A 16,281-nucleotide genomic window follows, 5' to 3' on the forward strand; every position below is an offset into this window, starting at 1 on the left:
GTTTTATCATGCTTGCAGGCTGACATTATCCACAGCTTAATTAGTCACTGTTTGGCACAAGAGACTAACTTGGGAATTATACACAACTGGTGAATTAATATCCTGAGTACTTCCACTAAGACATCAGGCTAATAATTTTTGGTACTTTAGATAACCCATGATGGGTCCCAGAGGATCCTGAAACCAAGAGTCTACATTTTTCCTAGTAAGAATGGATTTTTTTTTTTTTTAACTTTTAGCTCTCCATAGTTTAATGTAGCAGCTTCCAGTTCTGGACAATGGTAAGCTGAGCTGAAGAAGGAAAGAAAGTCCTGTGGACAAGAAATCTAGTCCCCCACACATGAGATGACACACATGATTGGGCTGTAATTGAGACCAAGGACCTGGCAAAGATGGCAAAAGATAAAATGTAGGAAGAGGGAGGGGCTGTATTAGAGGAAGTTTTGAAAAATTGATTTGAAATATCAAAGTCGATTCTAACAAGGACATTAAAATGAGAGTTAAAACTGGGCAGCTAGATGGTTGTACAACATATAAAATATAATTAATGCCATTGAATTGTACACTAAAAGTGGCAAATTTTATGTTATATATGTGTGTGTGTGTATATATATATATTTATATGTATATATAGTCACAAAATTAAAAAGTAAATACACATACCACAAAAATGAGACAGCTAAAATGTATAGCAATTTATAATAATAGTTTTATTTTAGATATGTTTTATATATGACAGATCTGCGTGTGCCAGTTTATTGTCCACTCAGCATCTGCTATGTACAAGCACTGTGCTTGGTATGTTGTATTATGATATAAGCTATATTTTTTAAAGTGTTAGTACTCACATGATCATTACTGTTGATGAAAGAATGATATTATCCATGGAAGGGTAAATGGCTATCAATGCAATCTTCATAGACCTGGGGGCAAAGTACACCTGTCTTAATTGAAGTACAGCAAAAATAAGGACCTGACTTCAAAATTATTTGAAAAGAAGGTTCTGCTTTAAACTTAGACAACTCAAGTATGAGCCAACCAATGTCTATATTACTCTTATACTTAAAAGATCCAATATGTTATTTCTTCCCATCTAACTGTGCATGAATTAAGTCTAGCAACAATCACTAAAGAAGGTTGCAAATAAACAGCAAAGTCACAATAGAACCTTGTATCGTGTGGCTGATACTACCCTCACTTGTTGAGAAGACTGGTTGCTCTTAGACTCCTCACATATTTAGAGAGAGGAAGGGATAATAACTTAGGCTGATATAAATTGTTGTCTTAGAGTCTGCCCCCAATTCTATTTCCCTAACTGGAAGAGAAAAAAAAAAAAAGGAGAGAGAACAGGAGTAGTGATGTTATGGAAGACTGTCTTATAATGGGAAGGAGAATCAAGCAGACTTACGAAGTTAGGCAGGTTATAATCTGGTTAAATTTGATTTTGATAACAACAATGAAAGCTGTAGTAGATACAAAAGTTTATTTTTACTGTAAAATGTAATATGTATTTAGAAGAGCAAATATATACAATTTATAGTATAATCATAAAGCAAGTGAGTATATAACCACCTCCCAGGTCAAAGAATGGGACATTTACCAGCCCTTCAGAAACTCCAGCCCCCAATCCAAATTCCTTCTTGATCAGAGCTCCTTCAATATTGATCACCATTTTCCTATATTTTACGGTCATCACTTCCTTGCTTTCCTTCAGGGCTTTTTTTTCTCTTCATTTGTGTCTTGCTTCTTTTCTTCAACATAATGACTATAATCTTTATCCATGGAGTGCATTCGTTTTCTTTATAGTCCAATATTCCATTACATAAATAGAACACAAAATATTCCTGCTGATGAATCCGTGGTTACTGCTATGAACATTTTTGTCATGTGTCCTGTGCCCAGGCTCACAGATTTCTCTTAGGCAATACTTCTTCTACTTGAGAGCTCATCACCATCCCCAGGAGGTTCACAGATGACGAGGCTCTACCCTCAGAGTGTCTGATTCAGAGGGACATGAGTAGCTTTTGAGAGTTTACATTTCTAAGAAATTCCCCGGTGATGCTGATGCTACTAGCCAGGAATAGGGACTGCACTTTGAGAGCCACTGCTTTAAGTTGTTGGCAGGGGTTTTGGGGGGATCAAGGAGCATGCATCTATTCAGCTTTACTAATTAATGCAAAACTACTTTCCAAAGTAGTATCTTTACATTTCCACCAGCAGTGTATGAGTGTCCCATTGTTCTGTGGCACCCGTACCAGCACTTGTTATTGCCAGACTTCAGTTTTTGCCAAGTCAGGAGGTGTAGAAGTGGTCTCTCATTGCAACTTATTTTGCATTTCCTTAATTCCAATGAATTGAAGCACTGATTGGCCATTTGGATTTATTTTTTGTGTGTGAAGTCTCTATTCCAGTCATCTGCCCCCTTTTTGGTGAGTTATCTGTCTTTTTCTTACTGGTAGGTCAGTTACCTTTATTGAAAAGACCACAGTAAAGTTTTCATTAATTAATGCTTAAAACTTTTAACAAATCTCTACATGGATGAAATCTCCTTTAGTAAGTGCAAGAATGCAATATGAAATAGAAGTCTCTAGATAGCCTCTCTTTTGCAAATGGCTTCATGGAAAATAAGTTAAGGGTGTTTTCTCCAAACACGTTACCAACTGGAGAAGCCAAACACATATAGGAAATCAGCATTCTTGATACGTTCATGGAGACTGCGTCTGTAAGCACAAGACCATCTTTAAATGATAATAATGCAACTGAAACAGATCATTCAAGAAAAGGAGAACTATTATTGAGGCCAACATGGCCATCGACACTTGTTAGCTTGTCTCTGAAGAACAAAATTCTGAGCAGCAAGAGCTTAAAGTAAATGAAATAGTATCCAATTCTCAATCTAATGAAAATGCTTTGGGCTCTGGGCCAGAGAATAGATTCGAACCATGGATGGGAATTTTTTTCAGGGCCTTAAATTTAAATGACTGAAATTATTTCTGAAGTATCATTCTACTCAATCTTTTGAAATAAAAACAGAGTTTTCAGTTTTTAAAAAAACTGCATTTCACTGTAAGGATGGAATTCAAGATCTTTGTCCTTTGGTAATCCAGAGAACAGACTGTTCATTCTAGAGCATACTCCACGTGGAGTAGATGCCTATTATAGCCACACATGCATGCACAAACACTCATATACTCTCCGCATATGAATATACACACAAGCACCATATATATACAGTATACACACCTATGTGTATGCACACACATACAACACACATGCACATATATACACTGACTATTAAATACATATATGTACCTGTACATAGACACTCACATCTTGTGAATGGAAAACCTGAAGCAAATGTGCATATATGTCAATTTAGCATAAAGGGATATTTTTACTCTGAACACACTATTCTATCATGAAAATGTCTCTAACCCTTTCCTTGACCAGTCAAAAACAAAGGAACAATTTTAGAATTACTACTTTGTGTAAGACTTAATTATCTAGGAACTCAAGGCAGTTGAAAGTTCTAAGAGTTGAAAACTGCACCTCAAATTATTGCTTATTTTAAAAGTGTCATGTCTAAGGAGTATATAGACTTGTTTTAAAATACAAGCATTTGGAGCTGCCTGTCTGGCTCCATCGGAAGAGCATGTGACTCTTGATCTGGGGTCATGAGTTTAAGTCCCACATTGGGTATAGAGATTACTTTAAAAATTACTTTGGTAGATAAAGTTTAAAAAAATGCAAACATTTAAAAGGAAAACGTGTTGCCATGGCTCTCTCTCACTCTCTGGCTCTCACTCTCTTAAATAAATAAGGTAGAATTAACAGTAAATATAGATTAATCAGGAGATTGAGATCCCTATAGCTAGGAAACACCTCCCCCCACCGTCATAAGAAGCATAATCAAGATGCTTCCTAAAGCCTTCCCCTACCCACAGCATCTCAGGGCTCAATGAGTGGCAGTGACCCAGCTGGCTACTTAAGGAGTCAATCAGCCTAGATTCTGTATTCCCAATGCATTTGCCTCCAGACTCCTGAGCCCTGTGCTCGTAACTCCAGACCTAGGTGGGGAAATCCTGCTTGGAAATACAGACTCATAAATCTGTGACTTAGGAATCCTTCATTGGTTAAGTCCCTTTCCTCCAAGCCTCTGGGCATGAGGAGGAAGCCAGGGCCCAGTGTTCACCATCAGGCCCTGGTATTCAGGATACTGTGGATCAGCTCCCTCTAGAATGTCACAGCTCTGGGGCTTGGAATCCAAAGACTATTAGCCACCTTTCAACCACTGAAGGGCACCTCCCCTAAATGCCCCCCTTACCAGAACCATCACCATAGAACCTTGGCTAAGCAGCCTGGGACTGCTTACAGGGGAGTAGATCTTCTTGCTACATTTTCAGAGAAGGAGACAGGGAGTGGTCTTGTGCTGTGACAGTGTCTCTGCCATCCACAGCTACCTGAGGTCTGTATCCCACTAGAGTATATGCAATCATGGTCCAAGGCCAAGGATCAAACCATCTTGAAGTCCACGGATCTAAAGGCAGCACAAATGCATCTGCCATTCCTTCTCACCTTATAGGGCTCTTCCTCTTCTTGCTCTTTAACTCGTCAATTATCAAGACCTTAACTTGTTGGGGCACAGGACTAACACCCTCTCTGATCATTGCAGAGTTGTGGTGACTTGTTCTGGAATAGTTAAGTCACCATTAGGGACTATAGTCTAACAAGATTCTAGGAGATTCTGAAAGAGCCCATATCAGAGCCAGCTTTGGAGTGTATGTATCCCCCCCAACTCCCTTCAGCCCTTGTAGGGCTCTAAATAGGGTCTTCCCCTTCTTTTCATGGGATACAATCCTCATTTATTTACATAACCTTATCTCAGATGGCCGTCTCATTTGGGACATCTCTTGATTTATTTGTGTATTTATTCATCCAACAAACATTGATTCAGTGTCTCCTATTTGCCTGACAAGGTGTTGAGTAGTAGGAATCTACAGATGAATAAAATATAGTCCCTTTCCTCAGTGAGCTTATAGCTTACAAAAGGAGACAGACAAGTGAATTAACAGTCAAAAAACAATATAGTAACTGCTGTTAGCTCTGGGGAAAAAAGAGACAGAAGCTTCTAAATCAGTTATTATGTCCAAGAGAATGGAGTTGGACTACTTCTGGCACCCATCCTTTCTTCACAGGGTTTCCAGGCATTGGCTGGTGAGATAACCAATTTCAGGCCATGCCCGTGTAAAGCTCGGGCCATGCTGATGTTGGTGGCTTTGACATCCACCTGCAATGGTAGAACCTCCATTCTTGCTCCAAATCTCCCTCACGTACTCTAGGAAGTAACCCAGTGCAGGGACATCATGTGTGTTTGCGTAAGTCCTCTCCATCCCTGACCTCTAAGTCCTCTGCCGCAAAACAATCTCTGTGAGTGTGTCTCATCCTGCCACTGTCCCAGCTGCTATGAGGGTACGTGGCTGCTCTTCTTCCATTCCCAAAGCTGATGGCATTGCTGTCTGCCAGCTTCTCCCTGCTGCCAGAGCTGGGGAGGCCCCATATCACAATGCCAGTCACTGAGGGGAATCTGTTGAAGCTGAGACTGATACGGCCTGAGCACCCATGTCTGCTTCAGACTGAAATTTCTTGCTTTTTTTCTGCACTCCACTGCCTTGGTCCCTAAGTGCTCCTGGCTCCCCGTCTCTCCTCCTGTCCCACCACTCAAAAAGACTCTATATGAACTTTCTCCTGAGCTTTTTACTTGTCACCAAGACTCAGACCTGTGCCCTGGGCTTTGGCCTGGAAGGAGGAATGAAGGATTGTCTTCACAGTGGAAGATATCCTATATCCCAAATCTGCATGCTATTTATTACCCTGTCATTCTTCTTAAGTCAAGTTTATATGCCTGACCTTCTCCTCAGGACAGACACTTTCCTAGAAGATTTCTTCATCTGCCACTCAAGTATGCTGCCAGCAGATCTTTCCATAGCTCTCCAGCCACACCAGGGGCGTGGAATTCCCTGTGGATGCCACTGTTAAATTTCAGAGCTCTGTTGGTGTGACACAGGCAATGTTTTCTGTTAATTATGAAAAATAGGCAAGTGAAGGCTCTGTCCTCCACTTATCAATTGAGATATTCTTGGGTAACCTCTAAAGAAGTGGCAGCTGAATTAAGGAGCTGTCCTAGGCACCAGGAAGAATTTCAGATCTAGAAGCACCAAATATTATTAGATCAGCGGTGCCATTTCCCAGTCCTTGCAGGGACCAACAAAACCAAGATAGCCTTCATGAGTATCTCATGCTAAAAAAGATCGAAGAGGGCGTATCCTGCTTGCACAACTTTTCCTTTCAAAGGAAGGCACCCTTGCATGATGCCATTACCTCCAAGGGTTCCTGCCTATAAGTGAACCATTCAAACCTGGTACTGGGACAGGGCCTCACATCCAACTGAGAGTCTGACATTCCTGAACTTCCATGCATGTCACTTCAGCAACAACTTTTCTGTCTTTTCTAGGGCCTTTATTCTCAATTAAATCCAGATAAGTAAGATAGCTGCTGAATTGTTGGATTCAGGATAAGTGAGATGCTGCATAAATCCAAAAATTAAGCCATTGAAGAGACCATACCATAAGAAGCAGTGTGTTGGATGTTTATGTGTATTCATTGTGATCTTTTTCTATGCCTATACAATGATGGAATTGCTGAAGCAAAACCCGATGAAAGCGTTTCACAGTTTAGCATTCACCATCATATGGAAATGTCAGTTTCATCTAACAAAGAAAATATTGGAGGCATGTTCAATATAAAATGCAAATAGAATAGCTTAGTGGGCTAGACAAGTCAACTGTGTTTCACTTAAACCTGTTACCTTGTCAGATTAAATGTGGTTCCAGATCTTTTGCAAGAAGGATATTCTGATGAAGTTACATCTTACACCAGCTTTTGTGGCTTCAGTAGCCTGTGAGTAGAAAGAGGACAAAAATGGTTGAGGAGTAAAAGTGAGTGGGACACAGCCGTAGAGAAATAGGAGGATCTGCCCCCACAGACTCTCCAATACCCACTAAGAAATACTGTTATTTGCTCAAGGTTAGTTATGAATAATTTGTAGCAAAGATTAATCTCTCATGTGATAAAATAGGTGAGGGTGCACCAATATTACCAGGCCTGCCTAACCACTTCCAAATTCTGATACCTGCTTGTGTAACCCAGTTCAGCTGAGCAGAGGTAGGCCCAGCCTGGCCTGTGATGCTAGCTCTACCTTGGTGCATCTGCAGTCCTGTGGGGTCCCCAGCTCCCTTAGCTAAAACCCCACAACAGTAGACCCCTCTCTTGTGTGACCATCACACACTCCAGACTCTGACCTCATCTTCCCCTCCAGGACCCATATGTACACCATGCCCTGTTTTAGAATTACTGTGTCCTGTGAGATGCAACCTCCTACTTAAATGCCACATAATCCATCACTCTATGGCTCTGCGCAGTTCCTGCCAGAGGATTACCTTGTCTCATCTCCCACCCTACACCTTCACACCAATGGAAAGGTTGCTGTTTCCTGAAATAACCCACTTTATGCTTCCACTGTGTAAGACAGGCTTGGTGGAAATTAACCAGCCCCATCCAGTTTGTCCAGTGCAGTTCTCTCGTCCCATTGCTGCATGATCACTTATAAGCTTTGGGGTTTGTATGTCAGGTGGCATTTCCCTGTGAGCTTTTCCAAAGGAGCATCTTGCAAATTACTGCAGAGAACTACAAAATAACTGATCTCTTTTTAAAAAGAGTATTCCTTCTGTAGCTTCTGGGATCCTTTTTGCTTTTTATTACATTAATATACTGTAAGTATGATCTGTTCATAGCTATAGATAGGTAGATAGATAGATATTTATATTTATATATAAAGTCAAAAAAAAATGAAGAAATCATACTTGGTAATTCCTGCTCTAAAATACTCTACTTGGCTGTTGCTACTAGCACCAAGTCTTCCTGCCAAAGAAGACAACAGCCTACAGGCAATGGTTACCAGGCTATCAGGTAAGGAAGAAGGGGTGGGAGACAGATGAGAGTTGTAGAAAGAGACTCTAGAAGGGAAATGTTGGCACAAAGGACTTTACCAAGTAGTTGTGAACTGGACTTCAGAGAGCTGCATTCCCCTTTTGATTCTTCCCTTACTAGTTGTGGAATGCCACACTGATTAATCCTGTTTGGCCAATATTCTCTTCTTCACAATGCGGAGGTTGCCCGAGAGCAGGTCTTTCAACTCCAATCTTCTGTGTTTCTACAAATATGTATTACCCAGATGTCAGGGCAGATGGCTAGTTAGGAATCTAGAAAATTGTAACAAAAAGTAACGATTACCACTTCCCATTTTCATAGTAATTTCTGCCAGACTTCAAGCTCAGCACTTTACATGACATTATCTCATTTAGTCCTCACAGACATTCCTGAAGGTTTGTATCAAGGTCCCTATTTCCCAGAAGAGGGAACCGCTCTCAGTGCAGTTATCCAGTTCCATTAGGATGGCAGCAAGAATAAAGGAACAGAGCTGAGATTCCAACCCTGTTGGAACTAACTCCAAGCCCACTTACAGTGAGACACAGTGAAAAGTTCCAGAGGCTCTTCTCATCACTCATTATCTGAAATCGTGCCAAGCTTTGTCTTCTTTTATACTCTAAATACCTGATTTACCCCTTTTCCTGACTTCTAAAACACATGTGTATCTGTGCCTCTGGCTTGTGTGAAAGGGTAACAATAGAGTCTTAGAGTTCTTCATCTACTCTTTGCAACCAGATAGGAATCGATAAGAAAACAGCAAAAATGAACTTCTGAGCTGCTGCTTGCAAAATAAAATGTGAGTGAAAATATGACCCAACGAGGGCAAGATTTAGCTCAAAAGAATGGCTTTTAAAGACAGTGATATAAAATCCTCTTCATATAGGCAGAGGTTCCTAACATGAGTCAACTGTGATTTTGCTGAGGCCACCTTTAAATCATAAACATTTGATGAGGTGGCGGGTGGCATCGGGAGACTCCACCTAGCTGGCAATGGAGTCTTAATGATTGCCCAGCCTTCACATATCAGAGTAAACCAGTTTGTTTCTTTGGGAAAAAATGTACCATCCCACCCCCAGCAATCAGACAACCTCTAGTGAGTGGCAATTACTTATGCGAAGAGTCCCAAGAAAGTGAAGGTGATCCTTTGCCAGAAAGATGTCTCGTACAAACTAAAGAATGGATGCCAAAGTCACAGATTTGCTGTGACCAAGGTCATCATAGTCTCTACTTGGAAATAAGCAAAAACTCTAATGTTTCATCAATATATTCAGGTAGTGTAGTTGGTCTTCATTGACAGATTCTGTACTTACAAATTCAGCTATTCACTTCAATTTATTTGTTACCCACACAGCAATACTTGCAGTGTTTTCATGGTCATTTGTGGACATATATACAGAGAGGCAAAAATTTTGAGTCCTTCAATATGCACATTCCCAGCGGAGTTTCTTTCAGTTCTCATTCTGTAGACAGGTGTTTTATTCCCTGTTTATTTAGTGCTACATCTTTTACATTTTGGGCTTTTGGTTCACTGTTTAAAATGGCTCCTAAGCATAATGCAGAAGTGTGGTCTAGTATTATTAAGTGAGGGCAGGCTGCGATGTGACTTACAGAGAAAACACATGTATCAGATAAGCTTCAACCGGGCAAGAGTTATAGCACTATTGGCTGTGAGTTTAGTACTAATGAATTAACAATAGATATTAAATAAAGTGTCTTTAGGGGTTTCCTGGATGGCTCAGTTGGTTAAGTGTCCAACTCTTTATCTCAGCTCTGGTCTTGATCTCAGGGTTGTAAGTTCAAGCCCTATGGTGGACTCCATGCTGGGCATGGACCCTACTTTTAAAAAAAAATTATTTAAAGAAAAAAATTTTAAAAATAAGGTGTCTTTAAACAGAAACACACATAAAACAAGGTTATGTATTGATTGCTTGACAAAAATATGGTGACCAGGGGCTCAAAGGAACCTAACCCTTTATTTCTCCTAGGAGCAATGGTTTGGTATTTGCCAGTTCAGAGTCTGTGTTGACTTTATAGAAGATAACTACCATGTAATGAGAACTGACTGTATTTGCAAATTTAGGAATTCTTAATGATGTCTTGAGCTATTTCTTGGGACTGTTAGGGGACTATGGTATGAATGATTTCATGCCATCTTCTGCTTCATGGAAGATGGGAATTTATAAAACCATCCTTATTCTTCCTTCTCTGGTAGGCAGCTTTCCTGACTATTCAGTTCAACCAGTATTAATTGAGTATGCCAGAATCTATTGCTATTGGAAGATATGCAAAAGAAGCATTTAGCAGTCTGACCTCAAGGGATTTCACCTTTGTTAGAAAGACCAGGCTTAATGTGGCAGATATAGCCAGGTCCAAAGGAAAGTGGAAACATCTTAGAAATGGCATGGAGAAGGCATATGCTCCCTGAGGCATAACCTAAGGGAAACAGACTATTTTTCTAATAGTAACCTTGAACTGTTAATTTAGTGTTTCCTCTAGGAACTCTGCAAAGGAAGTTCAGCTTTAGCCAAAGCTTCTAATTAACTCCAAAGTTTCTACCACATCAGCAAACACCTAAAGACCACCCCAGCGTTCATTTCTCACCTAACAGAAGTAAAAAAACTGATGTAAGTGAGAATTGCACCGGAGGAAATCTTTTTTTCACTGTGGGAGACGGTTACTGTATTTCCCTCATTTTGATTATTTGGGGGACCTGTAATCCTACAGCTAAAAAATAGCATTTATGATTCTCAGAATAAAAATAGCAATGTTAATTTATTAGGCAGTCAGTATACGTCCGAACCTATGCTGGGTTCTGGGAACACAGGAATAAGTCACAGACTCTACCTTCAAGTATCTCACAGTCAAATAGGAGAACCTGATTACTGTGCCAGTGAAATAAATGCTGTGGGACAGAAGGCAGAGGTTGAGTGCTTGTGGCAGCACGTAACCCATAGTAGGGGTCTTGGGCAGAGGGTAATGCTTCTTGCTGGAAGAGAATCTTGAAGGTGAAGGAATTAACCAAATGACAAAAGTAGAGGTGAACATTCCAGGAGGTGGGAACATTGTACGAAACCCTTGAGGCACAAAAGAGCCGTGGGTATTCTGTGACCTACAGTACAGGGTGGGAACTGGAAAAATTTTAAGGAAGAGGGCTGGGAGGATCCTCATCCTGAGGAGCCTTAGAAAAGCACATGTTGGAAAGGAAGAATCCACTGAAGAGTCCCAGAGGCAAGTGAAATTGTTCTAGTTGCACTTTTTGTAGATCAGTTAGAACTCATACAGAGCCTGCATTGTGGGCTGGACTCATCTGAGAATGAAGAGAACAGCTGGGCTGGTAGAAAAGCCACTGAGGAAATAATCTGAGAGGCATGGCCTGAACAGAGTGAAAGAAAATAGTTAGAGAGGAATTAGGAAAGTTGAATTGCAAGAACTTGAAGAGCAGTTAGGAGTGAGAGGGGTGAGGGGAAAGGGTTGCTGAAGGAGGAGAGGTTTGGGGGCTGATGATGAGTTAGGGATGTACTGAGTTAAGAGTGCCCAAGCTGATGTCAGCAGCCAGATATCCAGAACCGACTCAGGAGGGTGGTTTGGGCTGGAGATGAGAATTCGATGATCACTTTATAGATGGTTACCGAAATCAAGGGCTTACATTAACACAAGGCAAAATGTGTACAGCTGAGAGTAGAGGAGGACTGCAGGAACACTAATATTGAAGGGATTAGAAAAGGAAGATAAATCTGGGATGAAGCCACCATAAATGAAGGAGGAAATCCAGCTTAGGATAGTGTCAGATAGGAAAGAGAAGAGAAGAGTGTCATGGAGAAGGGGGTGGTCAACAGAATTTAACTCAGGGAAGGAAAGCACAATTGAACTGGTCACTACTAACCTGAAGCAGTTTTAATGGGGAGTAGAAATAAAAGCAGAGGGCTTTGTTAGCTATGCAAAATGAAGCACTTAAAACAGGCCAGCCCGTGGATCAACTTGACTTTGAAGGGAAGGAGGGAGATGAGAGCAGATAAGAAGGAGTAGAAAGTTAAAGATGGTTTCTGCCAATGCCATTTGGAGCTTGCCAGTGGTTCTTCATTGCTGGAAGGATGTAAGGAGCATTTTCAAGTTACATATGACTACAAATTACAGAGATTACGAGGTGAAAACCTCGCAGTGGGGGAGTAAGGTAGGAGGAGGAGGGAGCATCAAGACCAGAGGAAGCCTTGGGTGAGGGGTCTGAGGAGACTATTTCTGGGAGAACCTATGAAGAATAATAAAATGGTATCGGGTTAAGACTCAGAAGATCCATGAATGCCTCTTACTAGCATTCAGCCTTATGCAGTTTCATCACCTCCCAGAGCCTGCGTGTCCTCATCTGTAAAATAAGCTGAATACTATCTGGCTTGCCTGGTTGTAGTGAGAATTTAACCATGATAATATGCAAGAAGAGCACCTGCAAAATTGGAAGATCCTCTTACAACTATGTGAGAAGGGGGTCCTTCTTGCTGCCCTTGACCATTTGCTGAGGTGCCTTTGCTTGCTGAGGTTATTTCAGGTGCCATAGAAAAACTTTCTTCCATACTATATGCAGGATCTCTCTTCTGGGGATTTCTATCTTTTTCCCCCACCTATTTGAGATGTGGAGTTCTGTGGATGAATAAAAGGAAGAGTATTTTTTAATTTCTTTTAAATGTTAGCATAGCACTAATCACTAATGGTAACAATAGATGGAGATACATATGAAAATATGCAAACATATTTCTTTCTAGGTATTTATCCTTCCCAGTTATGGCCTTTGTAAAAAACCTTTAGGAAAATGTGGCATTCCAGCATGCTAGCTAAGATCCCAGTAACCACAAAGCAAGTAGGCAATGCAGACTTCCATTTCCTTCCCCTCTTTATTGTTTGAAATTAGCACTTCCCTCTTGGTCCAGCAAAATATACACTCCCATTGATGTTTACTGTATAGCTGCTAATATCTGTATATTTTTAACTGAAACAAAATATTTCACAGAAAGTGTAGACATTAAGAAAGCATCAAATAAAAACACTTAGGTGCTAGGCATTTTGAACTAAAGCAAAGATTACAAGGTAGAATGCTGTGGACCAAGACCGTTCTCAAAAATATATTCTATTTGACCCATAGATTGTTTAAAAGAAAAAACGAAACATACCTTGAGCCAGTATTTCAAAATCAATATAGTTATATTTAAACATATCAATATCTACCACCTCTTAAAACATTGGGAAACTAGGCAACACGGAGGACAGCTTTTATTCCCCTAAATAGACTTGAGTGGCTCTGTCTCCACTTCATCCCAAGCTCCACTGCTCCCTATTGCCTCCTCAGGCTGGTGCCCACAGGTCCCTGAAATATGTCAGACGGTAAGACCTCCAGTATAAGGCAAATCAGTACAATACAATGGAAGAGACAAAGCTTATTTCCAAGAATAAAGTGGCTAAAAGAAAGAAAAAGGAAACAAACTTTTCCTAGCCCAAGTACAAGGTGGGGGGTGCCCAATTCTTCACTTTTAAACAGCATTCTGTCTCCTTTACAATAAGGCTCTGCAGAAGTACAAGTCAAATCTTCTTTGTGAGCTTTTCTGTATGATAGAGATTTAAAAAAAAAAAAAAAAAGGCAGCTATTTCCTTTGGGAAAATCTGATGCATAGCCCAAAAGAAAAATTTGTATTACTTCGGAAGCTGAGGCAATTTGCCAAAGATCCCAAAAGGCTCTTCCTACCCTCACAAGGTCAAGAAAATTTGATAACGGCTGATGGAATGGAAAGACATCTGGTAGACCCCACTTAGAGTTAGGAAGATAAAACTCATTTCTAAGTTTTATTAATACAGACATACTGGCCATGGCTGTTCTTTGCCACATAGAAGAGATTCCCAAGCAATGCATTCTTGGGCTCTCATCAAGTGGTCTGTTGTCTGTGGAATTTCCTATTCTCCAGCCCCAGAGCAGAAAGCAACCCCCCTACCCCGGCTTTGGCCGTCATGAGGTTTAAAGAGGATCATTTGTTTTCATTACAGCCCCTTGAAGCCCTTCCTTCCCTCCTCATTAATGAATTTCCAGTCTTTCATCAAAAAACAAAAACAAAAAAACAAACACAAAAAAGGACCTGACAGAGGACATGGATAAGTGGCTGGCGTGCATGGCGATGCTGGCTTTAAAGAGAGTAGACGGCCATTTACTGATTGCAAGGAGGGGTTGACATCCTTGGTTAGTATGCTAATTTCGTCTCTTGCATTTAACATTCAGATCAGGTCTGTACAGGCCCTCCAGAGCAGCAGAGTCCGGGGATGGGTGGCTGTCTGCCTTGCAGCATTGAGCATTCTCGGCATGAATTACATAAATGCCCAAACATTCTGTCTGTTCCGACTTCATTCTCATTTCCTCCCTCTCAGAGACACACACTGACACAGAGCCACACATACACAAACACACACTACATGTAATGTCATCACACACACACACACACACACACACATGCATGCACAAACACTATAGACACAGGTCTCTGTGAATGCTGAAGAAATGCAACATGAGGTGCCCGAGTCATCCACGACTGGCTTAATTCCTCCACCCCTGAGTATCCAGGGTACAGTGCTGCAGGATATATTTCTCCTGCTCAAGAAACTTGCAATGTATTGGGGAGTCTGCATTTAAAGAGCAACATGAAGAATAAAACTCCAGTCAGAAGGAGGACATCTTATCTATTGACCTTCCAGTTCCAGAAATCCTTAAAAAAAAAAAAGCCCTAACTCCATTCATGTGAAAAAGAACCAGATAGTTCAGTTAACTGAACACCCAGAAAGAAAGAAGATCCAGCTCATTTTATTCCTTGGGGTCCCCACCTTGTCATGTGTGTTTGGAACCCCGTATTAAAAGAGTCCTATTCACTGGTTTTGGACTCACCAAGCCACAGCTGGGTGACAACAGAAGAGGAATCCCGAACCATCTCCCGCATTCAAATGGCGGTTCAAATGGCAAAGACAGTCGCCTAGCGTGATGGCCAGAAGCCCAGTCTATGGAAAACTGAATTTCCTCAACCTCCTTTTTCCAGGATATTTTTGTAACCTTGCAGCAGCTTCCTGGAGACAAACCGAGAATCAGCAGCTCCTCTTATCGGAAGGCTCGTTTAGGGGTTGCTTTTAATAAACTGAAGCAATTTTGAGCAAGCAGGAGCTCCAATTAAAAGGAAAGGACAGGTTGGTTTTTACTGTTTTGTTTCCTTAAAGTATGGCATAACTGTGTAACCTGGCATGCCATGGTTGCTTCCTCTGGATGCTCTGATGGTCCCTGACCCAGTCTCCTGGTACCCACACAATATTCCATATTTGGCTGAGGAACACCGGGCAATTCCTGTCGGAGGCTCCGACAGGAGTAAAGGGGTGTTTCCTCTGAGCTGCAGACTTGATTTGCCTCAATTTTTTTTTTTTTTTTTTTGGCTCTGGTCCAAGATGTTTTCCTGTCATCATTTCACTGTCTTTTCCAGTAATCCCTTTTTTAAACATTGCCAACAATTAGTCGATTTATCTCTACCACCACCACCCCCCACCTCCATATTCACGCAAACACACACTCCACTAAGCCCCATCACTGTCTTGTTTTGCCTTGAAGTATAAGAAATTACAGCTTCTCATTAGCTGGAGAGCACGTTTGGAACGGCTTTGTGTTTACTCACTTAGTAAGTGATGCTGGCCTTTTTAATTATTCTCCCTCCGCGTGCCATCAGAGAGCAGCAAGCTGTTCCAGTCAAACCAAGCGACTGCATATCCTCCGCAAGGCAGTTGGAAGTAATCGTGTTTTACCTCACTGCTGCTGCTTTCTTCCTTCCCTTGTCAGCAAGCCAAGGAATCCCCCCAAAGCTCTTACGTAGGAGATACCAAAACTGTGAGTCACTTCTCACTCCCAGAGCGGAGTGAGTCCGCTGCGTGTTACACGGAGCAGCAGACCAAGATGGGGGTTTCCTCCAAGCCACCAAGATCCCTGGAACCAGATGTCCATCATCACTTGGTCTTTCTTGCTATTGCTCCCTCTTTCTCTTCCACCCTGGTCCATTCCTTCGTTTTTTCAAGTGCCTTCCTCTTTTTCTCTTCCTTTCTGTGTCGCCGACAGCCGCAGACCCAGCAAGAGCTGGGTCCCTCTCGCCTTCTGTTATTTTTTTTTCCCCCTGCAGCAGGCTTTGGCTGCTACCTCTGCGAGCTGGATCACCAAAGACACACGACTCACTCACAATG

General features: G+C 41.3%; 1 long non-coding RNA gene across 1 annotated transcript; it reads right to left on the minus strand.

Moving 5' to 3' along the window:
* Positions 1 to 808: 808 nt before the first annotated feature.
* On the minus strand, positions 809 to 15,960 carry LOC132005291 (uncharacterized). Its single transcript, XR_009400772.1, has 4 exons — positions 15,726 to 15,960; positions 8,106 to 8,318; positions 6,866 to 6,955; positions 809 to 2,468 (listed from the first exon to the last, which is right to left on the minus strand). It is a non-coding gene; the product is annotated as an uncharacterized LOC132005291 (long non-coding RNA).
* Positions 15,961 to 16,281: the final 321 nt, after the last annotated feature.

This window comes from Mustela nigripes, chromosome 17 (genome assembly GCF_022355385.1).
Source record: "Mustela nigripes isolate SB6536 chromosome 17, MUSNIG.SB6536, whole genome shotgun sequence".
In the NCBI taxonomy this organism is placed as follows: Eukaryota; Metazoa; Chordata; class Mammalia; order Carnivora; family Mustelidae; genus Mustela; species Mustela nigripes.